Source organism: Leucopleurus acutus (assembly GCF_964270905.1).
Source record: "Leucopleurus acutus genome assembly, chromosome: 5".
NCBI classification, from domain to species: Eukaryota; Metazoa; Chordata; class Mammalia; order Artiodactyla; family Delphinidae; genus Leucopleurus; species Leucopleurus acutus.
The window spans coordinates 27,355,381-27,383,128 of NC_139147.1; the positions used below are offsets into that span (position 1 = coordinate 27,355,381).

Consider the following 27,748-nt stretch of genomic DNA (forward strand, 5'->3'; position numbering starts at 1 on the left):
TTCAGATCAAACATATGAGAGTAGTTAAAAGATTAGAATATAGATATATAGTGTTATTGTAATTTAAATGTGTCAGGTATCCTCCCTTTTCATGCTATCTTAATTGCCACCACCTAAAGCTAAAAGCTTATCACTCATTCCACACCTGCAACACTGCAACTGTTTCCTGTGGACTTTCATGACTCCAGGATGCCTCTCGCCTTTCTTTCCACACTTCAACTGTCACCCACATATTACATACCACTTCCAGACTAATCCATTTTAAATGCTACTGTCATCATATTAAAACTTTGCTTAAAAATCAGTTATAGAGTTCTATTCAAACCACACCAAACACAAACTTTTCTATCTAGATGTCAAGACCATACATAAACTGTTTCCATCAGTCTCATCTAAATTAATTTACTGAGGTTCACCAACAAATACTTCTGGATCATCCTCTCACTGTCTCATTAAAGGTGACATCCATTGGAAACTGCATTTTTTCATTCATCAGATTCACCCCATATAAAATGCCTTCCACTTTTACCCTTGTTTCATTAACAAAATTCTACACAGTCAATATTATAATCCTGATGCTTTATGAAGCCCTCTCTTATTGCCACCGTCATTAGGCCCCGTCTCCTCTCAACTCCTCTATCTCTAATAACACTTTCTGGTAATAAAGCTTTTATCATTCAAAGTTATTTCATGTGTTTCAGATACATTTCCATAATTATATTATAACCTATTTGAAGAGAGGTACAATGTTAATTCCTTTGGTATCTTTTACTTTATGATGAAAACTGTACTAAAATACAGCAAGCACTTATAAATTATTGATCAATTGTAGTGGACATTTATAAAGCAGTAAAACATTAAAGCATTACATATCTGCTCACTTCAGAATTCATAAAACATTTTCTTCTTGCTTTTCTTGTAATGGAAATGGTTTTTAAGCCATAACAGAATTTTTTTGCTATTTATGCAAGTTAAAATTTGTCACATGGCACTGACTTTTAAAAGGTAAAACTCTTGTATATAAAACTTCTGAATTTCCAGATATATGTAGCACAGTATTTCAGAACCATGAAAAGACATGTAAATAACAATTTATGCCAACCCCAAAGTGTATTCCTGCTCAAAAATGTAGACACAAACCCCCAAATACTACATACTATTTAAGGCTTTTTCCCATTTCCTCAAAAGTCAGCACATCTGTATTAATAGTATAAGGGAACTTAGTAACAAATGCACCTTTAATAATTCTTTATTAAAGTAATTTTTGGATTTCTGAAGGGATTTTATTTTCTTTCTCGTTGTTTTCATTCTTTTAAACTAAATAATCCAGCAATGAAAGTTTTTCAAGTTCTATGATCAGTAAAAATGACACACACCTCAGGGGTGATCAATTCTTATTAAATTGCACTAGTGAATATTATATAAATTTAACCATTTTGAAAGCTTTTGTCCTTTTGTAAAAAATTGTTTGGTATTTTGTCTGTTTCTTTCAATGCTGTTTATAATTCTAGAAATAAGCTCCCATCGGGATTCTTGTCGAGTTTTTATAGACTTACAAGAAGTGACATTCTAAAGTCAAAAGGTACAACAATTCTATTTTGCCATTAATTATTTTAAAAACACAGGGATCACTGGTAATTTATCCCTACCAACTAAAGCAACAACAAGGGGTCCAGTAGAAGCTCTCCTAGATGAGATTTCTAATTTCCCTGGATCTCATTACTTCTTTGTTCACACATCTCTACCCTGTCCCTTCTTGTTGGAGGGTCGGATCTGCCTACCTTAGCACCTTTGCATATATATTATCATCTTTGAAGAGGGGGTCATAATGAATATTGATACCACATAGATAATATTAATATTTTATAAGATTGATAATGCATATTTTATTCATATTTCTAATAGTAATAGTAAGATATTTAGTGCTCTGAAAAGAAATGCAGCTTAGGAGATTGTTCTAAACACATAGGGATAGAGATTGAGAAATCTGAGAGCTTGTAGGATATAGACGGGAAAGGTCAAAGTCATGGGGTGGTCTGGGGAAACTAGTGGGATGTGTTTTTCTGCTCTGTATAATATAAATGTGCAAAGTAAAGAGGAGAGCTGTGATAACAAATTTATTTCTATACATTTGTTCATTTTAGGACTGTAGGATTATTCCCAGAAATATGATATTGTTCTCACTTCAAATTCAAATAAGGCATTTTCAAAGAACAACAATCACCAAAAAAAAGGTGTGTTGTCTGATTTCTTTGTAGAATACAGGGTTACTGTTTATCTTTTATACAATTCTACTGCATAGGGAAAACTCAGCAAACACAGAAATAAACTAGGAAAACTCCACAATCTAAAATATGTTTTCATTTTACTTCTTCAAATTACTTTGGTGTTGAATTTAAAATTCTAATTAAAAAGTATATATATGTATAACTGAATCCTTTGCTGTACAGCAGAAATTAACACAACATAGTAAATCAACTATACTTCAATTTAAAAAATTAAAATTCTATTTCTATTTTACCTGCTCTAAATTTTCTAAAATAACTATTTCCAAATCAACATCAAAGAGAGTAGAATTTATACCAGTATTTCTTTGTTTCATATGCCTTGAGAAAAATCTCAACAATTAATGACACGACGCTTAAGAGTCTCCTTTCTTAACCTACGTCTCGCTCTGCAGACTTTTAATGAAAGCCCAAGTTCAGTAATCGAAGGCATCCATTTCTCTGGAATTGACTACACCCAAATCATCCCTTTAATAAATTAAACGTACTGGTGCCTTACACTCAAATCATTGACTTAGTATAGTCATGCGTCTGTTGTTTTCCAGCAATATTGCAACATAATTATATTCATGAATTCCAGTTTGTGAGTTCTATTTCATACTCTCGTCACATTAAGAAGCATAATGTTTAGTTTTGTCTTAGGAACTCAGTTACCATTTCCAAGTGTCAAAGCAAAGAGGAGGGTAGCCTTGGCCAAAAGACACTGTCCTTTAGATGAGTAAGTGCCAGCCTCCTTGCCACAGTGTCTGCGTGAATGCCCTGTTCGTCTTGATAATTTTTTAAAATTTGATTTGCTCTAGTTGTTGGCATACTCTACCCTTCTATAAGAAAGGCATTTCTATGATTAAAGCTTATGCACTTGATGCCAAAACTACCAACCAAAAAGTTAAAAATTATAATATTTTTGGTGGGGTATGTTTTCTTCTGTTTTTGGCTATAGGATGAAAACAAAACAAAAAGGCCAGTTTAACTAAAGTGTTGATGAAGTACATTGTGTGGTCTGAAGTACTGTGGTTTGGTGCCACCTAGCCAGAGAACTAGCCAGAGAGTTAGCCAGAGAAACATATAGATGAACAATACTCCAAATTGGCACTGAGAATTACAAGAGATGGAATTTATATGTTGAGAATATTTTCTCAAATTTCATCTACTATAGCTTCATAGATTATAAAAATAGTGGAAGTGGGACAAAAGTACTGAGAATATGTCACAGTTTTGTCTATGCATGCTTATTCCAAGCAGATAAAAGTATTCTATTGCTATAAGGTCTAATCAATAGATTCAAGTATGAAGATTTACAGGAGGATGAAGAAAAGGGGTGACAGAAAATAAAGGACTATGTAGAAAGAGAGGAAAATTAAAAGAGAACAGATCACAGAAAATAATAAAAGCAGGAGACAGGCTGATTAAAAAGAGAAAATGCTGTTAACAAAGAAACCAAAAAAGCTAGCAATACATAGCACTTAGTTTTGTTTCAAATGGGAGCAAAAGCAAAAAACTGAAGTTTGGACTGTTGAAAAGCCAACCTATAAGGTTTAGGATTTAATTTCAAGCTCAGCTTTTCCGCATTTTTCTACCATGGAGGTTTCCTTTTTTTCTTTTTAAAAAGAGTCTTTGATCTTTTGCCTTAAAGAGTCCAGTCAATATGTAAAGAATCAAAATTGTGAGTGCTAATACCTCTATTTTGTTAAAGCAAGTATTAAACATTGTACTATTTGTGTGGTCTCAAGACTACTGGAATTGTACTTTGTGTGACTGAGGTGTTTGAAGATTCTGGAAATAAAATGCCTAACCAGGAAACCAAAGTAATTTTTTTTTTTGGCCACAAAGACATTTTATTTATTTTAGATGAAATAAACTGAATACTATAAAAAACATCAATTCTCTCCAACAGAGTTAATTGACAATTACATTTATATCAAAGTCATTAATAAATGTGGATCCTGATAACTCAATATTTGACCTGAGAATATTATCCATGCTACTTTTCACTCTAATTTCACCTAAAGCAATAACTATACTTTCTTTGAGTCCATGATCATAAATTAATAAAACCACAAAAAATTCAAATTCCATCTAGACTAGAGCAATAGCAAGCGTATTCCAGATAATTACTTAAAAAGAAAAACCTAAAGAATTTAAAAATTACTGATTGATTTCCTACATATAGTTTTATAATTGGACCTACCACTGGTTATTAAAAGGACCACTGTAATTTCCTGATTACTGTGTGCAACCACAATGCTAAGTAAGATATAAATATACCTATAAATGCAAATATAAATTTAAATATATATCTAAATGAGACAGGTGATATTAACAGATGGAAGAAAATATCCTTGATTTATTTTCTAGAGTTTGAAGTTACAGCCCTAAATACAAGCCAATAGAACTGATTATCAAGTCAATTGGTCTATTTTTCCATGAATAATTAATTTGTAAACCAAGTGCATATCTTGATTATTATGCTCTTATTTTTTTTCTTTGGGAAAAAAACATGTGTTTGGCTGAATGGAAGGCAGATTATCAAAAATGAAACACATGTATCCCAAGAACACTACAAAATAAATAGGATTTAATGACTACAATTTGGTGACAATTAAGCAAAGTTAGTCTGCATAATTTTTGAATTAAACTTAAATATATACTTATATAGAACATAACCACCATATGTAGATTGTTTTAAATTATCTTAATTGGTTCAAATACTTATTATTTATATATCTTTATGCTATTTTTCAAAGACTCAGAAACCAAAATTTGACAAACATTTCTGGGAAATTCTAGATATGTAGACCTGAGGTTATTTTAAAACACAAGATTTTAACAAGGTCTACTGTTTTATAATTAAATCTTACAACAGTAGGACATGTTTTCAAAGGTCTTTTGAAATGTCAGCATTGGGACTTTTCAGTAAAATTGAACATCTAGGACAAGAAAATGGAAAACTAAATGTAATATTAGATAGACAGGGATCTCACAAAAATGTTCGGGCACATTTACCAAATATTAAACCAAATATTAAATAGGATTTCAACTGGTAGAACTGGGAGGATAAAATTTATAGGAGGAAGGGGATTGGAAAGTATACCAGCTGGACACAATTACAGGGTGTGTATGGGAGAGGTAAGAAATTTTATGAAGAGAAAGGAGGTTGGGAGTAGACTGTAAAGAGGATAGTAATCTGAATCTGGATGAACAATTTGGAAGTTGTTTTGTGAATAACTTGGAATCACTGATATTCTCTGCACAACACGGGCAGGACTGTGCTATAATGCAGTAGTGGATTAGAGGTAGTAAGTGGGAAGACTGGAAGTCAGAAGACTCTTATGAAAATGGTGCTAAACATTTAACTTTATCCATTAACTGGCATAAATGAAAAAATATTTTAAAATGACAAATTAAAATTTTTTATGCTTATCTAATTAGCAAACATTAAATACCACTGGACTTTCCAGTACTGGTAAGATAGCAGTGAATTTGGAAGTCTCATAAATTTCTCATGGAAATATAAATTGGTACTATCTTTCTGGAAAATAGTTTCCCAAAATGTATCAAAAAATCTAAACTTGCAGGATTATAATAATTTAATTTATAGAAATGTATCCAGAGGAAAAATTAAAATATAGATAAATGTCTATAAAATGATATGTATATGAAATAAAATATTGAGCTATGTTAAAAATTTTACATACAAAGAACTTTAATTTTCATGAGAAAATACTTATTGAATTAATACATAACAGTGCTAAAACCAGGCAGAGTGTGTTTAGGTGTCAGTTAAAAAAATACTGCATGGAAACTAAATAATATCTGAAGGAACTAGCTTAAAAATACAAATATCTGTTTTTTTCTGGATGATGGAATTATTCATTCGTATAATAAACAGCTGTTGGGCAACTAGAACTATCTGTCATCATCTAGCATGCTTCTGGGAATATAAATACAATTCAGTTTATAAAATATTAGGGAGAGTTTGATAATCAATAAATGCAATGCATTGCTCTGCTTGATGTTTATTCATAGAGTGAGAGTTCCATAGAGAGTGTGGATATGCCTAAGGGGGGCCTTGACCAGGCAATACTGAGGCAAGGGTAGGGGCACGCAGGGTGGGGAGAGCTAAGGGAAGGTAGGAAGAAGACTGAAGAAAGAGTTGGAGCTATGTTGGAGAAGACGGTGAGGCCAATTTTTGTAAGGTATAGAGAAAAGAAAAATACAAGAGGAAAAAATGAAGGATATCTTTTCATTAAAATAATGGTAATCTCAAAGGAGTAAGGAGAAGCTATCCACAGATCTGGAAAAGAAGGAGTTAGACCAAGTTGAATGGAATGAAAGTGCCCAAGAAGAAAGATGTCTATGTAAGTTGATATATGAGAAAATAAACATCTCAAAAATGCTTCCTTTAAAAAAGTCAAGATCTAATTCGTTGGCTATAAGAGAAAAGGTCTAATTGTTACAAGGAGAACATTTCTTTTTCTTAATGCAACTTTTTGTCAAAAGTGTTCTTAATTTTTTTTACCTCCATGAATACATGAATTCCTTATTTTAAACCCAAGGTAACAAAAACTTTATATTCTAATGGGTTATTGATGCTAAAAATACAAACTTTCTTTGCTCATGAAATCCTAAGCTGGAAAAATATGTTAGTAGTTAAACTTAAGGAAGGATTTATTTTTAGACACTAAATTAAAAATATACTCCATAAAATTGGATACAAGCCTCTTGCTAAAAGTAGATTGGAGCAATATTAAAATAAGCAAACCCTTATTTTAATTATATATTACATCAAGAAACTCATGAAAATACTAGTCTTGTATGGCATAACTTTTTCAACAGTCCTTCAAACAAGCACATTGTCCCACCTTCCCCTCACCCCTGCCGTGTCCTCTTGCAACCCTCAAAGTCATACACTTACAAACAACATACGATAGTTGAGAAGTGAGGAAGGGAATTTTGTGTTTCCCCTTTAGAAAGTTTTTTCTTTTTAAAGTTCTTTTTTGGAAGCATTCCAAATTCTCTTGATATTTATTAACAACACACAGGTCAGAGTTATATGTGGCTCTGTCTGGTCAAGAAAATATTCCATCAAAGAGAGAGGAGGCATGGAGTCAGAAGGGGAACAAGCGGTGAGAATTTGGGTTAACAAAGAATCAACCCATCCAATGTGTTCATGAGTAATGACTGATCTTCAAATTATCTTAAATGATAAAATATTATTTTTGTTTGTGAAGCCAATTTCTAAAAAATTGTTTTTAGTATGACAAATGAGTGTTATAAAGGCTTTATCTGTTTATTTATGACTTGGACATGCATGGCCCAATATATATATTTTAAAATGGCAATTATGACAATCTGATGAAAATGATATACATTTTCTGACAACATAAATTAGAAAAAAAGTTATTATCAAACTAAGTAATTAGGTTTTTTATCTGGTTTTGATAAAAGTTAACTGATTTGCTTGAAAAATATCTTAATGATGATAATGAAGTATAGTAAAATCTGAGTAATAATGAATCCTAAAAGACTTTAAGAATTGGAAAAAGACTATGGAATTGATTCATCTTTATGGCATTCAACCTCATATTTTTTTACTAATATTGATCCCACAAAGATCTCACTAATGTGTATAGGAATAATTAAAAGTCAAATATTAACTTGGCTAAAATGTTGTCTTAAACATATTTTATAGAAGATTTAATAGCTGTCTAAAGCCTATTTAATTCTCAAAGGAAAAAAAAGCCTTCCTAGACTATGTTTCTTTCTGTGGTCATTTAAACTTTCTGTAACTTTGTTTTACAGTGTAGAAAATGAAATCATTCTTTTAGATGACACTAATTCATGTGAAGGCGACATTAAACAAAACAGGAATTAAGCATATGTTATTAAGTCAAATATTTAATTTATTTTTACTCCCATTTATTTTTATATCATTGGCATTCTTTCTGATGAACTAATGTATGAAAATACTGCCATAGCTGAGTGAGTTAGATATTGAAAACATCACACTTTGAGAAGGTTGTTCTTCTTTAAGTGAGTTGGGTGCTATAATAAGAAAAACAAAAAATCTGATAGGAAAAAGTGGGATCCTGAGTGCTGAGTAATCCTTGATCATGTTTTTGTGCTCATATGTGAACAGGATTAGTTTAATTACTTCTGAGTTGAAACAAAGTGGATTGTTTAAAACTAAGATTTACAGAAATGGAACATATTTCAAGATTTGGGTGCTCTTCTATTTATTTGGGAAAGATTTTTCCTAGAATTTGGATCCTTGTTTTTCAAAATACAAGGCATCTTTTGAAAGAAGCCATCCCACATTAATATTCAAAGACATTAAGATTTCGGATAAGACTTTCGTCATATCAGTCCTGCATTTATAATTTCACGTACTCTACTGGCTCACCATGGTTTGAAGCTATGTTCACTTCCTGCCATAGGTATACCGCTGGACTGTTTCACTTACATCAGTGAATTACCTTCCACCTCTATATGGATTATACTCAAATCACTACCTCCAGTTTAGCTCTAGTCTAAGTTTCTCTCTATCTATTCAACAGTCAACCTGCATAACTAACTGAATGTACCTAACACACGTCAACCTCTCAACATGTTCATAATTGAACTCATTGTCTGTTCTCCAAACCTCTTCTTTGTAGTCAGCTAATGGCACCTTTATCTACCCAAACTTTCTTGCAAACTTTGAGAGTCATCCAAGATTTCCAGCTCATGTTAACCTCCCTCACATGAGTGGTCAATCTGATATCTAAAATAGCTCTTGGATAACCTACACAGTTACCTTCTTCTTATTCTTCTATTCATTGATCACTCTCCTCTTTACTGACTTTTCTTACTTGATCAATTTACTTAGCTTTCATAGTTGCAAAAACTTCCAGAGATCATTCTAAAACGTAAATCTGGTCAATTCATGCCCATTCTTAATATTTATTCATTTGTTCTTCACCATCTTTAGAATTTAATTCAAAGTTATTAGCATTGCATTCAAAGCTCTTGTGATCTGGCACATGCCTACTTGTCTTATTCCTCCTCCACCTATCCTCTGTGTTTCTCAACATCACATGGTTTATTCCTCAAGTGCGTTTTTCCTGCCATTGATATTTGTTTAATGTAACTGGGACTCCTTTATTCATCTTGTCAGTCTGCCGGACTCTTCAAATCTCTACCTTCATATCCCGTTTTCTGGGAAGCCATACCTGAGGTTTCTGAGACAGATTAAGGTTAAAAAGCTATCCTCTGTGCTTTTACATCTGTGTGCATCCCTCTGAAGACAGACAATCTGACTTATGCCTATGAGTCTGCAAAGTCTAATACAGTGCCTAGTACAGAGCATGTGCTCAGTACTTATTGATGAAATCAGCATATGAATAAACACTTGAATGGATGACAATAAATGATGAGAGGCTACCCACATGCTTTGTGAACTTGGACTGTTAAATATTTCTGAATTTTAACACTCAACTTAGATTTGTACATTTTGGAGTCTATATATTTAAGATAGATAGGTGAAACTGATTACTAAAAATACTCGTTCTCACAGACTGTGTCCGGGGAAAAGGAGTGGCATTACATAAATTTTGTCTACTTCTTTCATAAAAGATAATCCAAAATGGTAATCTGAGAGAATCATAATTTATTCATGTACGACCTTACCTTCTGGGTTTTCCATTAACTGAGTTGAAAAAAATTACTGGGTAGGTATTATGAGTGAAATATTAGGGATGTAATGACGTCTGTGCTGTTAATGTCTCCATTTAGTTGAAGTTCTTAGGTTTTGGACTGTTATGTGGAAAAGCTGAATTTGTGGTTGAGAGACTGAAGGGTAAGCATTCTCTTCCTGTTGACTAATCCATTTTGAGTTTCCCTGCAGGTGTGTGTATTGACTGGAGACCTAACCTTTATAACACTGACTCAAACATATGGAGAGTTCAAGAATCTATTTGGTCTTTGTACATCTCAAATTGGGAGATACTCAAAGATCTCTACTGATATGACTGAGTCACTGGGGTTGGTTGTAAAAAAAAGAGTAAGAGGTAACTGAACTGTCACATGATGACAATGAGGTGACTACTGGTCAACGCTCTTCCCTTTGCTCAGTATATTACTCTCTAGATACAGAGGCTGATAAAATGTTAATTCTCTGAACTGTAAAGTATGTTTTAAATGATTTTTTCTGGAGTCACCTAAAAAGGAAGTGTATTTTCCTTTCTAATAATAGTGGAACATGGAAATACACCCACAAGAAAGGCAAAGCAGAGAACTAAGGCAATTATAAGGGTGAATTAGGCACAAAGCTTGTTTCTGCCTCAATAATCCAGGTAATTAAACTGAAAGAGGTTCAGGCATGAATTGGCACAGTTCTCCTCTTGGCTTTGGTTGCAGAGACACATGATGTTTTCATAAGTCTGGAACCAGTTTTAAGTTACAGCATTTTCTCTGTGGTACGTTTTGAAATTTGGAGTGAACTACTAGAGTTTCAAATGATATATTCAAGCAGTAAGTTAATTTGACAGCAATAAATTAATGAGAAAGTAGTTTTACATGATCCTGTGCAGACAGAATTGACACATTAAACCCTTGCTATATATGTATACCTGTAATATTACATAATACATATATATTTATATATACATATATAAAAATATGTACATACATTTCTCCAGTTTTGACCCTCTCTCTTCCTCAACAGGCCCCTCAATTTAATGGATTCATTTTGATGTCTCTCCCTATTTTCCAAATACTTATTTGTCCTCCCATATACCTTAGCTCAATTTAGGATATCATCATTCATCCAGAAACTCAAGTCATAAATATAGGAATTGTCCAAGCTTTCACCCTTTTCCTTCACACTGTGATTTATCCCTCTCCCTCTACACTATCCATTAAAGAAGTGAAACATGCCACCGATTTTATTTCTCAAGTGACTCCTGAATCTGTGTACCTGCCCCTTCCTCATTCTCCATCTCTTCCTTCATTGCTGTATCTTAGATCTTTGTCTTTTCTTGTCAAGACCAGTGAGCTGGCCTCCTAACTAGTATCACTGTGCCTGTCTTGTCTTCCCCACACTTAGTCATCTACAATCAAACTACAATACAAATATCCCAATGTCACGTCTCTATTACTCATAGATAAAGCCTGGGGCCTTAGTACTGCAGAGAAATGTCTCCATTACCTGCCTTCTACTTATGTCTCCATTCTCAACTCACATGTCTCCGTCACACAATTTTTACTCCACCATGGAGGACTGCAGATCTTCTGCTCTCCCTGACTCACCACTGCTATGTTATGCTTCCACGATTCTTTCTAGTTCCTCTTTCTAGAGTTGCATTTACCTCTAGTTTGTCAGTTCATTCTAATTAATTAAATTGTTCATTCATTCAACAACTATTTATTCAGCACCAACAATGTACCAGCTCCTAGATTGAGTGCTGATTATCAAGTTGTGCTTCTTTCCCATCCTGTTTTTATCAATTTGTTATAGTTTTCATCAAGACCTTTCATAAGCATAATCTCTTCAGGGAAGCCTGGGAGGCTAGACGATCATCCTTTCCTCTGTACCTGTGAATATCCCAATGAATGTCTCAATCACTACATTGAAATCAGGTTTGCTTATCTGTCTTACCCAAAACACTGAAGTCATTCTAGGGCAAGTTCTTGTGTCTTATTCTTCTTTTCATTCCCCGAGTCTAGTGTCTGGTCCATGACAGTTTCTTAATAAACATGTTTTGAACTGAACTGAATGTTATTGCCCTTGAAAGCCGCCAGTGTAAGTTAATCTTGATGCAATCATACATCCTTCCTTTTCGGTTCTTTTTCCCCATCAGCATTTCTTTTTTTTCAATTTATTTATTTTATTTATTTTTGGCTGCATTGGGTCTTTGTTGCTGTGTGCAGGCGTTCTCTGGTTACAGCGAGCGGGGGCTACTCTTCGTTGCGGTGCGTGGGCTTCTCATTGCAGTAGCTTCTCTAATTGCAGAACACGAGCTCTAGGCGCATGGGCCTCAGTAGTTGTGGTACGCGGGCTCTAGAGCGTAGGCTCAGCTGCGGCACACAGGCCCAGTTTCTCCACGGCATATGGGATCTTCCCAGACCAGGGCTCGAAGCTGTGTCCCCTGCACTGGCAGGCAGATTCTTAACCACTGTGCCACCAGGGAAGCCCCCTATCAGTATTTCTTATATTCACTCTATTCTTTCTCTCATCATTTTTCCTCTTTTCTAATTACATCTCTCCTTTTTCCATTTAAATATTTGGAAATCTGTGCATAAGCTCTGTCATCTACAAGTGGTAATAGCAGCACTGGCCACTTTCTTGGTCAGAGCAGCTTATTGGTATTTTGCCAGCAATGGGAATTCTAAATCTCTGGTGCTCAAGGGAAAGAACATTTTCAGAAAGGAAAGGGAGAACATGAGAATGTTCTATAGAGGACAATGCTACTGTTTTGGCATGCAGTGCAATCAGACGCAGGAAGAGTTGCTACCACTCAGTATTAGAATCATGAGGTCTTACTGTCTTTTAAATTCCTGTCTTCCATTCAATAATACCCATCCAATACACACAAGCAAGCAAATAAGAGCACACTTGCACACACATAATGCAAATACACACAGGTTTATTCTTACACTTTGTTAAGCCTGAATTATCCATTTCTCTAACTTTTAAACTAGTAAGATTTTACCCATTCTTCAGGTGCAAGGTCAAATCCCACCAAGTTCTAGCCCACTTACTTGCACTTTACTCTGATGGGAATGACCACGAACTGTGATAAGTGACCCATTTTAAACTTCTAATTCATTGTGGATCAATAATATGGCAAATATAATGTAAATTAATTACTAGATAAATGGAATAAAAAAGAAAATCAGATAAAATATATCTACTAATATCACTTTAGAATTATTAGATTCAGCAGAAATAAAGCCACTTTGTCAAAATGCTAAAAAGGTCTTCTAAATGCTTATCACCAATTTCTCTACTTAGGTCATCATGAACCAGAAACAGTGTGTGAACTGGAAGCAGTCCACAAACCATGCTTTGAGAAGCACTGCTCTAAAGAAACTGGTATTAACTTACATAATAGCCAGTGTACGTATGCTCACTAAATGAGTTAAAGAACAGATCTCAATAGCAGTACCAGAAGACACAAGAATTTGTGTTTTTTCTTATTTTGGACATGCTTTACATTTTTCTCTTTAAAGTTTTGAAATTGTTGCTATTAGCATTATGCAAGTGATTCGGAGTCAGAGTTTTTCAATCACTAATTCTTTCCTCAACTAGCATTTATTGAACATCATCTATATGCAGACACTGTCCTAGATGGTAGGATCCAAATTTGCGTAAAATATGGTCCCTGCATCAGACAAATCCAAAGTAAAGGCTGTACTACAAAACAACTGTAATGTAATCTTCAAAAGCATCAGGGTCATGAAAGTCAAGGGAAGTCTGTGGAACTTTTCTACACTCATGGAGACTAATAAAATGAAACTGTCGAACGAGGCACATCATTTGGAAACAAATTCTTACACTCCAAAGAACAATAGTTGTAATTTATTTGGACAACTGGTGAAACTTGAATGGGGATTAGACAGTAGTGATGTATCGATGTTAATTTCCTGATGTATTAGTCAGCTCCAGCTGCCTTAATAAACTGTGATCAACTGGGTGGCTCAAGCAACAGGAATTTATTTTTCACAGATTTGGAGGCTGGCAAGTCCAAGATCAAGGCACTAACCAGTTCCTCCTCAGTGAGAACTTTCTTGCTTGCTTTGCTCTCACATGGCAGAGAAAGTAAACAAACTCTATGGCATCTCTTCCTATAAGGGCACTAATCCCACTATGAGAGCACCATGCTTATTACCTCATCTAATCCTACTTAGCTCCCCAAATTCCCTTCTCCAAATACTGTTACACTGCAGGTTAGGGCTTCAACATATGAATGGGGGGTGGGGGCACAATTCAGTCCTTAGTACCTGATATTGACTATTTTATTGTGGTTGTGTGGAAAATGTTCTTGTTTGTAAGGAGACACACCCTAAAGTACTTGAGGGTAATGGGCATTAGGTTGGAAATTTACTTTCAAACAGTTCAGTGGAAAAAGTTCTCTGTACTGTACTTGCAAGTTTTCTATAAGTTTATGATCTTTAAAAGATGGTTTCTGGCCTTGAGATTCTCAAGTCTACTTGGGAAGAGAGACATGAGAGCAACCGTAATTAGGTACCATTAAATGCAGTGAAATGTGTGGTGATATAAGGGACTGAAATAAAAGAAGGAAGGGTGAGTTTGTCCAGAAGGAAAGCAGAAGAGATCTCAAAAAAAAAAAGTAAATCTTGAAGGTCAAAAGATAAAACAGAGTCCATTGGATCCATGTTTATTCATTAATGATTATGTGTCAAGATTTGCATGTGTGATTTTTATTTTTCCCTTGGGTTTGACTTCCCTTTGATTCATTATTTTAATTCACCATTTTCTTTAATATTAATAAATGACAAAAGATTTGCAGAAGGCTTGAATTAAAGAAAAGATGGTAGGGCTTCCCTGCTGGTGCAGTGGTTGAGAGTCCGCCTGCTGATGCAGGGGATGTGGGTTCGTGCCCTGGTCCGGGAAGATCCCACATGCCGCGGAGCGGCTGGTCCCGTGAGCCATGGCTGCTGAGTCTGCGCGTCCGGAGCCTGTGCTCCGCAATGGGAGAGGCCACAACAGTGAGAAGCCCGCGTACCACAAAAAAAAAAAAAAAAAGAAAGAAAGAAAAAATGGTAATAAATTAATAGCATAAGATGAATTTGGGGGTAAGATAAAAATGTGTTCAAAAAAGATGTCTCTTAACCATCATTCTTTTGCATATCATACTATATTTTAACAAAGGTTCACTCTTGCTTTCCCCTTTCTGGAATCCAGAGATAGACTGAAAAGGCTTATCTGGTAGGTCTCCATATTTGTTGCTAATGGCTATGACCCTCCTTAAAGTATTATATGAAATTTCCAATGGACATGGGAGAACAAGGGTTAGAGTGCTCTTTAATTTCCCTATATCTTATTGAGATTTATAATTCACTCATTGATTGAGCAAATATTTACAGGGTATCTATGCAAAGGTAGCAAATTGCTTATCTAGGGCACGTCATAATTGCTTTTCATGGTTTTCTTTTTTTCCCCAACATTTAAAATCTGAGCCCATATTCAAAAACTGTGAGATTTCACATAGAAATTCCAATATTTAATTCCCTTTACCTTTAGAAGTTACAGCTACTGGAACATACAGTTAGTTAGAATATTTGACTGCAATGAGCAGAAGCAGCCCCTGGATGTTGAGCATGTGATCATCTGTTCCTCAGTCCACACCACTCCCTATTGTACAATACTGGCCTGTTATACCCACTTTTGTTATATTCATGGGTCCTAAAAATACTTGAATTTACAACCCTGGCCAAATAGATAACAACGACTGGAGAGCTTTGAGAACAAAGACAATGTAAAAATTACATCTGAAATACTAAGGTTCAAGCTCTGGTCAAGCAAAGGTCAGCAAAACAAGCTCAAAAATGTATTTAGAAGACTGACCAAGATCCTTTCCTCCTTCCTGATTTGTCCAGTAAAATGTATGTAAAATCAGAGTTTGGGGCTAGTGACTTCTGCAAGTCAGATGAGGAGAAAAGCTATTATGCAGTAGGTATTACATTCAGTTTCAAAAGAGACTTTTACACCCACTAATTTTTCATTTTCCTGTTAAAAAACAGAAATTGGTACATATGTTCAGATATTTTAAATTAACACTACTATTGAATTCAGACTAATGTGAAATCAAAGATTCTTTCAGGCATAATTCAAACTATTAATAACTCTACTTTTGCTGGTTGAGATAATGTCAAAGATTCATTTAAATGGCATGAGTAGCAATTTGCATTATATACAAGTATTAAAAGCAATATTCCCTTTCTTCTAACAGAATTCACATAAAGAACTGCTTCTTTTATATATTACTTCTATTTTGTAAATAACCATCCATACTTTAAATCCACGGAACCAACTTTCTTACTGTCTTACCAATAAAAATAATGTCTTACATGTGTATAATACTTTAAAGCTGACAAAGTGTCTTTAGATCCATATGAGGTAATGTATAAATAAACTCAGTACCATACAAATATTTTTTCATAAATTTATAAATATTTTTCTGAAACATTTAACTTGTAGGTCTGATTTTAAGCATGAGTGCCTCTAAGAATCATTAAAATTCAGTTTAAAAGAACTTTCATTATATATCAAAAATCACGTGTTTATAACCTTTGTATCCCATTCATCAGAATAATTAATTATTACTGTATTTGCTCCAGAGATAATAGGCAGATAGTGGAACCTTCTTCTTCTGGTAAGATTAAATATTTCTACCTGATTTCTCCCCCTTTTCACACTTCAATCCAATTTAGCACCTACTAAGTTCAGATATGAGTAGCCCACAGTCATTACCCTCTAAGAGTTAACAGCAAGTAGAGAAAAAAAAGATAAATGCGAGATGAATTTTTATACGTGACATAACATGTGTGATGAGATCTATTTTTCCCCAAAGCGTTAAAAAGATGTAAGACTGCTGAGACTGAGGATGAAGGGAAATGTCTCTTTGAAAGCTATGGAAGGTGTGTCATGTGGTGTGAACCTCGAAAAAATATCAGAAGTTTACTTTTACATATCTAAAACACGGTTCCATGAACATCTATATTATTCCCTTTTCTTTCTGCTGACCATTTATGTGCACTTACCTAATATTTTTTATGCCTCTTTACTGTAACACTTTTCCTTCACTCCTTAATTTCCTAATTCAATATACAAATGGGAATTACTCTTTTGTATGCCTGCCAAAAATGTAATTAAGGAAGGCCTGCTTTCATTCTATTATAAAATTCTATTAAAAAGAAGTTTAGAGGGCCTGTTAAATAAATCATGGTACATCAAAAATGTGTCTAAAATGCAGCCATTAAAAAGGATGAAATAGGTAACATATATTGACTTAGAAAAAATTTCATAATTAAAATGTTAAAGAAACACAGAATCATGCATATGGTATGAAAGCATTATGTGCATAGATTGATATTGATGTTTATGTATATAAAGAAGGAATCTGGAAGAATAAACACCCAAACTTTATTAGTAGCTAACTTTGAGGGAAATATCACTTTCTATTTAGTATAATTCTCTAACTTTTAATTTTAATTAATTCAAACAACAAAAGTATTTATATTGAAAGCAATACGAAGTATACACCATCTATTTTCCCCATTCTAAGAATTAGAAAAATCATTGGCACTTTTTAAGTCAGTAATTTCATTTAGTAATTTTTCAAGAATGAAAAATTTAACTCAAAACAAATGTTAGAAAATGTTAAAATCATAAGTTATATGAAAATATAAATTCAAATTCTTAAATCAAATTCCAATGAAGAATAATTTTAAAAATTATGTTTATAGTAAGGCAGATTTCTAATTTTATTAGCACTAAGGCCAAAATAATTTTTTGTCAATAACCAGGAATGCTCACTATTTTCTGTCAATATACCAAAAGTATCAGCGATAATCACCTAGAGGTAAAAGACAGCAAATGTAACAAACTCATGAATCTGCTTTATTATTTTTGATGCTTTAGAAACTGAAGATAAAATTTTTTCTTTCAAAGTATAGTAGACAACATATAATGATTAAATAGAATTCATAAAATCTCAGCTGTTCATCAGAAAGTGATACAATGACCCATCACAAAGGCAACTATAGATTAGAACTAGAATGTAGCAGTTAGGAAAATAAAGGATTTCCAGACCTTATACAACTGCAATATATCTCAGTTGGCCTCCCCAGAGCCACACAAGGCATTCTTTCCCATCACTGAGTCCCACTTGTGTCACTCAACCAGATCACCAAAAATAAATACAGATGAGGAAACTTAGCATCCTAGAGGCACCATGATTTGTCACCCACAAATCTCATGAGCAGTGAGCAAATGATAGTGTACAAACACAGCATAAGAGATCATCAGCTAAGGTAAAATAAATGCAACCTGCCTTGCTATCTTTGTGGCTCCTAGCCCACTATTGATTTTTATGTTATTATTGTTTGGTTTTTGTCTTATGTTTTTAATCTGTACCATTCTACCTCTTTTAGGCATTGAGCGGTTTGTCTTGAATTAGAAAAGAGGTGCTAGAATGAAGGAGTGAGAGGTTGACCTACATCTGAACAATTTGCATGTGATTTATCACAATTAAACAATTTGGTTAGAAATAGCTACAATTAAGCTATTATCAGAGAAGTTATTTACTAGACTAGAAATTCTAAATTTATCTTCACATACATCCTAGCCAAGAAAAGGGCCACATTTTCTGGCACTCTTATTAAGAAAAGCTAATACTGAAGTAAATTCTTCCAAATTAACATTTAGTTTACTAAATCATGATAGCTAATTATACTTATGGTTACTTTGGTGGTTTCTTCAAAAATTACAGTTTTAAAATAAGAAGAAAGCTATGAAATTATGGTAGGCTAGAGAATCTCAGTTTCTAACAATATATTGCATATATTAGTATACCTAAGTGTATATATTATATAATTATCTTCCTGATACATGGAGATAGTATATGGTAATGTCAAACTACCCTAAAATTATGAAAAAAGGTAATACAAAAATATAAAATATTGAATAAATTCTATCTGCAGTAAAACATAAACTCTAAAAGATATAATAAACTGTAGTAGTATGTAATAGTATGGAAGAAAAATTCAAACTGATGACTAAACACTATGTGTTGGATGATTTCAAGTTTAAAAGGTAAGTAGACATAATATTTTTCAGGTTTTCAGAATAAGCAACATCAATTCTATCTATATCTAACAAGGGGAGTGAAGTGTTAAAACACAGCTAAAACAAATACAAAATATTTTATAATCAAAAAAAGGGTTCTTTTTCCTACCTTGAGGCATGTGAGTGGTTCTCTGATTAACCTTCAAGGATACCCTAAAAAACAAATGGAAAATAGATGACATAGAGGATAATAAAATAGCAGGATTTTTAGCATTATTATTTTAGCATTATTATTAACATTAAGTGTTAGTGGTCTGTTTGCTGGGGGTTAGTCTATTTACCATGGTAAGGCATCAATTGTTCCATCCACAAATGATTCTGGCAACACTGAAGGGCACACAAGTATTAGAATAAAATATATATGTGGATTGAGCACTTTTTACTGTCTGTAGTACGTGGACATTGTGATTAAGACTCTTGTAGTTCACAACTATTAGCCAATTTAGAAATTTTACTATTGACAGTTGGTAAAGGTGAAAAGAAAAATGTAAAGTCATGCCATATTACTAAAATGAAGCAAAACCACAACCTAAAACCTAGAACAACAACCTAAAAACAACAAAAACATTTAAAAACACTTCTAGATTTAATAACATCTTTTTATATCATTAAAAATACAGGTACTAGGGCTTCCCTGGTGGCGCAGTGGTTGAGAGTCCGCCTGCCGATGCAGGGGACACAGGAAGATCCCACATGCCGCGGAGCGGCTGGGCCTGTGAGCCATGGCCGCTGAGCCTGCGCCTCCAGAGCCTGTGCTGCACAACGGGAGAGGCTGCGACAGTGAGAGGCCCACGTACCACAAAAATAAAATAAAATAAAATAAAATACAGGTACTAAAATTGTAGTCCATTTTGTGGATATGATCACAAGATTTCAGCTTGTAGTGAAATCAAGTCCTACGTTCCAGAGTTTTAAGAGAGTTATTACCTGGCATAGGGAATTACTGTAAGGATATTCTAGTGCTCTTCATTAGAAAAGAATTAATCTTAGAACTAGGAGGTAATTTAAAAATCAACTGGTCCAACATCCTCACTTTGCAAAACAAAGCAAGATCCCGTGGCTAGCTCATGGCAGAACTAAGGGTAGAATTTCCATCTCCCAGACCCATCATTATCCCACAGCATTAAGTTACTTAATTCTTTGTAACTACCAAGATTGGAAAGGAGTAGAGGGAGTGGAATTGTGTATTCTTCTCTGGATAAGTTCCATCTTCTTGATGAAGCTTCATACTTCTACCTGCATAAATGACCTACAGCATCAACATTTATTGTATCTACCTCATTCAAAACTCCATTCCTTGGTGAAGGGAGATACAGTCCTCCCTTGGTATCTACAGGGGATTGGTTCTACCCCTTCCCCTTGGATACCCAAATCTCCGCATGCTCAAGTCCCTTATATAAAATGGTGCAGTGTTTGCATATAACACATACACATCCTCCGATATACTTTAAATTTTTCCTTCCTGTTTTACTGAGGTATAATTGACATATATCACTACATAAGTTTAAGGTATACAGCATAATGATTTGATTTACCTACATTATGAAATGATTTTCACAGTATGTTTAGTGAACAGCCATCATTTCATATAGACACCAAAATAAAAAAATAGAAAAAAATTTTTTTTCTTTGTGATGAGAACTCTTAGGATTTACTCTCTTAATAACTTGCATGTATAAAATACAGCAATGTTAATTATATTTATCAGGTTGTACATAACATCCCTAGTACTTATTTATCTTATAACTGGAAGTTTGACATTTTGACTGCCTTCCTCTAATTTCCCCTCCCTAAACCCCCCACCTCTGGTAACCATAAATCTGATCTCTTTTTCTATGAGTTTGTTTGCTTGTTTGTTTTGAAGTATAATTGACCTACAGCACTACACTAGTTCCTGGTACACAGCAAAGTGATTTGATATTTCTATACATTTCAAAATGATCACCATGATGTCTAGTTATCATTTGTCACCATACAAAGATATTACATAATTATTGACTATATTCCCCCCACAGTCCATTTTGTACCTGTGACTCATTTATTTTGTATCTGGAAGTCTGTACCTCTTAATCTCCCTCACCTATTTCTCTCCTTCCGGATACCTTAAATCATCTCTAGATCATTAGAATACCTAATACAATGTAAATGCTATGTAAATAGTTGTAAATACAATGTAAATGCTACATAAATAGTTGTCTGCATAGGAAATTCAGGTTTTGCTTTTTGGAACTTTCTAGAATTTTTCTTTTTTTTGAATATTTTCCCACCCACTGTTGGTTGAATCCATGGATGCAGACCCATGGATACGGAGAACCACTGTACCAAAGAGTTAAATGACAGGGTTCTAGTCTTAACCTGCTTACAAATCAGTGAGAGAAAGTAGGAAAAAAAAAAGAAATCAAGGAAAAAAGAGCTACAAAGCTGACAAAAGCAGTCATTAACACTACAGGCAGGGTATGAGAGAAACCGCACAGTAGTTACTTCACATAAAATCTGTTTTCTGGGCAGCTTTCAAAGAAAGTCTAACACTGCTCTTTAACAAATGCTCCCCCTTTCTAGGCTGATCTGTATTATTGTAGGCAGTAATGAAATCATCTGCTTTCCAGCTAGACTTCATTAAAAAAATACTTATATATTTACAATCATTTGTGATTCTTAATTAATAAAATATAATTTTTGTAACAATAACAATGGTTTGTTAAACCATTTCCTGTAAACGCTTTCAAAAGATGGACCGCAACCCCTGGCCCAGTTTGCATTGCTATTAACAGTAACCTCTATGTTTTCAGAAAGTGCAATAACAAAGTCAACATTACATAAGCATAGAGTCCACCGCTGTACTATCAAGGCCTAGAATTTCAGGAGACTGGGAATTGAGCAAGCAGCAGTGTAATAGCTGTTGGGATGTTTTCTTGTGCTATAATCTCAGGCACAGCTTGTGTGTGCTCACAGTATCAGTGTAAGATGCCACTCCCCTTGCCGGACAAACTCAATGATTAATTCATGTTTCCTTTGCAGAATGTCAAAGGATGAATGTCATAAGTTTAAAAGTTATATCGGATATAAAAAAGACATTAAATAAAAAGTGTGTCCAAAATGTGAAATTCAAACATTTGGAGAGTTTGAAGTTTATCTAGCCAAAGCAGCTAGTGTCCCTAAGAAGATAAAGCATTATTAAGTAATAAGATGTATTTGTTGGATTTTATTGCTCCAGTTTTTCAATTCTGCTTAAATCATGAAGAAAGAATTCTGAGAAAAAAATTTTTTTGTGAGCCAAAGTTTAAGCAACTTAACCCAAACATATTTAAGAGAAATAAAGTCACAGAAGGAATTACAAGGAAATATGTTCTTTGAAATTTCAGTAATCATTAAAGTATAAAATGTTTCTACATTTTTCTATAAGAAGCTATACGATTATAGTTCAGCACTCTTACAGTTATATAAATATAAATACACACACAGTATTGTGGATGGACACAATTATATTGTACACAAGCAAATATGGTTAAACACTGAAATACATACTTCTAATCCATTATGTATTTTATGTTCTCAAATATCCTTGACTACAGATTAGAGTTTTGGCTTTTTAAATATCTCTAATATCAGGGTTATGTAAATAAACATGAATACAAGTTTCAAAGTGACATACATGGTACAAATCACTGCCAATTTAAGGCAAGATTACCATAGTGTGCAAGGCAAGATTTTGTAGACAGTTGGAGAAGGACTAAGAAGTAAATGTCAAATTACTATTTTTAATACAAATTAGAAACTCTCTTGTTCTCTGCTCTCTTCTTCCACTGAGAGACTACTGCTTATTAAAGATGTTACCAAAAACTCTTAAAAGATATCCTGTTTTAGAAAAATGCAGTTTGAACAACCAAGAGTATTTAAAATATTGTATAAAATATTATCTAAGCTTTCATTCCCAAAGGGTTTAGTTCTTTCATCAGAATAAGATGTCACAACAAGTGTATATTCCACAAAGTTGCTGAATGCATTTGAAGAAGAGCAATTTTAGACCTTAGCATTTCTACAAAAGTACATAGGATCAACCAGCTTTATAATGTGTACACTTTACACCTCTAACACAAAATACGCATGCTTCTTATAATGAACATATAATTATACTTCACATATTTATTAAAATAGAATTTGATAGTATAGTATTACCTGTAGGCCAACTGGGTTAAAAATTTTTTGATTATCTAGATAAGTCTTCTTATTTTACAGATATATAGATGAATTAAGATGTATACTACAATATTTACAATAATTAATAATAATTATTTAATAATAATTATTATTTAGGAATAGTGGGCATGAAAGCATTCACATTTTGAGCTTTGAGGCTCACTTCCAGCTCCCCTTCATATTATATGATGTCTACTAGTAGAATATTTTTACTTGAAAACCCATGTTCTTCTAAATGGTCAACATAGAAGAATAACACAAGATTAAAAAATAAATCCCCATTTTAAAATACTAAATTTCTGACATTATTTGTAAAGCATAAATTTTTGTTCGTAAGAAATAAATGTATTGTTTCTGCCTAGCCTTTTACACGACTTATTTTCTCTTCTATACACTATAATTGGAATAACCCAATTCTACACGTTGAATCCAAGTCCACAGTAGGGTGAGGGTTATCGTTAGTCTCTTGGGTTTGGTCTCTTTAATATCTAATAGTAGAAGTTGTGCTTTAATTAATGGCACACAGATCCTTCTCACAAAAGAGTGTAAGACCCAGTGCTTTTATAGTATTATAATCACCTTCACTACCTAACAGTAAGAAGGTCTAAACCATTATAATCCCACTCCTGATTTTTCAAAACCTGCAGCTTCCTTGCATGGTGATAGCATGGTTTAAGAATAGTTCCAACAGTAACTTCATGGCCAAGGATGGCTCTAGAAGTATTCTTAAGTAACCTGTAAGAACCCGGCTGAGGTCTTGTCAGTTGATCTGGGAAAAGCAGTGGTGGCATCCCAATGACAGATTGTCAGATTGTCATGTTAGATACCTTTCTGCAGTAAAAATCTCCATACACGGAAAATGTGCTGTATTTTAAAAATCACACAGTTTTAGGATGCATAATTTTTAGCTATGCTTATTATATACATGACAAAGTAAGTTTTAAATCATTTATTAAAAGGACATACACACTCTCTTTAAATATATTTTCTTTTGCAACAAATTAAATGCACAGTATTTTATTCCTAAAATATCCCAACTTTTATTTTGGGAAATACAAAATAATTAGTAATTTTAACTAAGGGAAGGTTACATCCAAAATAATAAATTCCTGTTCACACAGAGTTTATATACTACCAAAAATAATAAACTAATTTATACATAAATATGGAACATAACAGATGGCTATAAATGCCATGAAGATAAAGAAAGCAGGGAAATGGGAAAGTGAGGAGCTGGTGTTAAGATTTTAGATAAGGTGGGAAGATTAGGAAGATCAAGAAGGAAAAGAACAAAAAGAAGAAATCACACTGATTCCTGGAGGCTCTCAGCTATCACCTTGCTCTTATGGTATTAGAAACGTTTGAGCCTGAGATTTTCCTTCATGTCACCATGTGATCTTGCTGTAAAATGGGATAACAAGTACACTTTTCAAATTTTTGCAGCACATAATTGATTGCAAAAATATTATAGATAAATATCTGAAAAGAACACAGTGATTAAAGAAAATGCACCAGAAAGGAAATTAATGAGCTTCATTTAGCTTTGGACACCATCCTAGGTCATTTACACATATTAGTTAAAACTCATTATTTCCATTTATGGATAAGGAAATGGATACTTAAGAGGATTAAATGACTTCCTAACCTCAGAAAGACTATAAGGGGCAAAGGCAGGGTTTTGATTTGTGTCCCTGTCGCTCCAAAGCCCAATTCCTGCAGCTCCACCTTACTGACCCTCTGAAGATGAAACATAAGGCTCCATCCACCATCAGGTCAACTCTCTCAATCTTTAATATCTAGTATAATAACTTTAATGCTTTATGTTTCTGCCATGTGTTAAAATTCTTTAAAGCATGTTCCCTAATTACTTACTGCCACTCTTACAAAAGTTATGAAGTAGGTGTTATTCAGGAAAGGGAAGACAAAACAGTTATATGATCCTTATGTAACTTCATCTCATTGCTACTGAGAAAGATGGCACTAAATCTTAAGCTAGCAGACTCTGAATCCGTTTGTTTTTCTACTGTATCATACCGCTTTAAACTCTGAATTAGAAAAGTGAGGCAAAGGCTTTCCAAACTGGAGATGCAATTCTGTTTTTGTTTTTTTGTTTTTTTTTTTCTTGAGGTTGAACCTATGTAGTAACAAATACAAAAGAATTGAAAATCAAGTTCCCTCATTTTCTGATTTCATAAATAAATTTCAACTCTCTTTCATAAATAAGCTTATTTTACCCTTCATTTTGTTCCCTTGCCACATTCAAACAAATCAATTTCATCAATTCTAACATGGCAACATAAAAAGTTATATGTCAGACTTTATGCAATTCCACCAATGTTTTGGCATTTGCATAAAAATATGTATGATTCAGTTAATTGCTTATATTACCCATGATTATCTTAAAAGCAAATGTCATTATTAGCTATACATTATTTTTCCTCAGAATTCATCTATAGATATTATAGTCTGGGCACAATTATTTTTTTCATAGTATGATAACTGAATTTTAGATGTTCCAAAGATTAAGATTTAATAGCCTCCCAAGTTCCAGAAAGAAACTGCTCTTGTTTTATGATGAATATAAGGTAGCTTATTCTATATGGTGTCAATTTGAGTTACTTAGATAAAATCTTAGTTGCCAATAAATTTATGCCTCAGTCAATAAATCACTTGAGATGATGGAGTAACTTGGTAGCCCTGTTTTGTACACAACTAAAGAGAATGGATCAAGGACCAAGTTTGATTAACACCAACATGTGCTCCGTGGCAAACAACGAACCTCATTTGTCTTGAGAGGTATATTAGTTAACTTTTGTGGAAAATAATAAACACCAGAGGAATGATGTAAATCATTGGGAAATACGAAAGTCAGAAGCAAGTACTCAAAAGATCTTAAACCAATTTTTGGAATTGTTTGGCATCCTTCCATATACTCATATATTTTCATCAAGAGTTCATCTTTAACACTTCTTCCAGGTCTTCAGTAGTAGTGAATCACTTAATGTTCCTTAGACAGAAGACATACCCTACATCCAAAACACTAAAAGTTTATTCTTCATTGATACTTGAATTTTAAATCCCCTTTTTGGCAAAATCTGTAAAGTTCCAATCCTCAAATGACACTCCAAAGGGGTGATTTTTTTTTTAACATCTTTATTGGAGTATAATTGCTTTACAATGGTGTGTTCGTTTCTGCTTTATAACAAAGTGAATCAGCTATACATATATATATATATATATTGTTTTAGCAAGGAACATGCCCCTCACGTGGTTCTTCTGCCCTTTGCCCAGGACTTCTTAATCTCGAAATATTTGAAGCCTCCAATTTAGGAAAGGATCATAAACATTGCACGGATACAACAGAAAACTGGTAAAACGGCATATAGGAAGATACTTGATTACACAAAAACAAATTTTTTCTCCACAATAAATGAATTAGTGAGTTACCAAAATTCTCAAAGCCATTGAGATCAAGGTGATTGCCCAACCTTTGCCAAAGATGGTAACACGCAGGTTGCTGAAGGTGCAGAACATGCAGTTTACTGGGAGATCTCAAACTATCTAGCCAGTGAGTTCATCTACAGATGATAGCAAAAATTTCACCCATCTCTATACTTCAAGTTCTTTAAGTATACAGATCTATCACCACTATTCTTCCCATACCTAGCAAATGGTAGATGCCAGTTTAAAATTTCTTGACTAAATGGAAATTCTTAAATTCTTCAAATCATAGATCCAATCTTGTTACTCCTACTCAGGCTTAAATGTCTTCCCATTGGTCTTAGAATAAAAACCGACATTCTCAACAGAGTCTACAAGGACTTGCTGGTTTAGCACCCACCCACTTCTCCAGGCTTGTCGCACATGAAACTCCTACCATACTGTTGGTGCTAACCTAGATTCTTCCAGGACCTTGCAGACACCAGCCTCCCTCTCATAGACTAAAAACATATACGTTATATAATGACTTTTTTAATACTTCAAAATACAAATGTACAGAATTATCAAGAATTATAAAACAGGTTCTAAATCTCCAACCCAGATTAAATAGGCATTACCATTTTGCCAAAGTCATCTTTTTATCTAGCTCTTGAAATTAATAAAATAGGGCATAGCTCACTATCTCTCTTCATTCAGGGATCTGCTAAGAAAAGTCTTCCCTTACCACCCAATCTGAAGTGGCATCCCTCCCTAACTGTTCCATCTTCTTGTTTTGCTTCATTTTTCATAACATTTATTACTATCTAACATATATTTATTTGCCAAAATGTTTATTATCTGTTCCCCTGTTTAGAATGTAAGCTAAATAAATATCTTATTGTAGCCACAGGTTTACCCAACATATTTCATTTCCCCTCCATACCACCTCAGATACCAATAACAGTCTGAGGTCAGTGAGTATGTTTTCTATGTG

General features: G+C 33.7%; 1 long non-coding RNA gene across 1 annotated transcript in view; it reads right to left on the minus strand.

Moving 5' to 3' along the window:
* Positions 1 to 27,748, minus strand: part of LOC309962667 — a 135,262-nt gene that overhangs the window by 37,578 nt on the left and 69,936 nt on the right. Inside the window, exon 2 of the long non-coding RNA XR_014326258.1 lies at positions 19,247 to 19,290. This is a non-coding gene — a long non-coding RNA (uncharacterized lncRNA). The remainder of the gene's footprint in view (positions 1 to 19,246; positions 19,291 to 27,748) is intronic.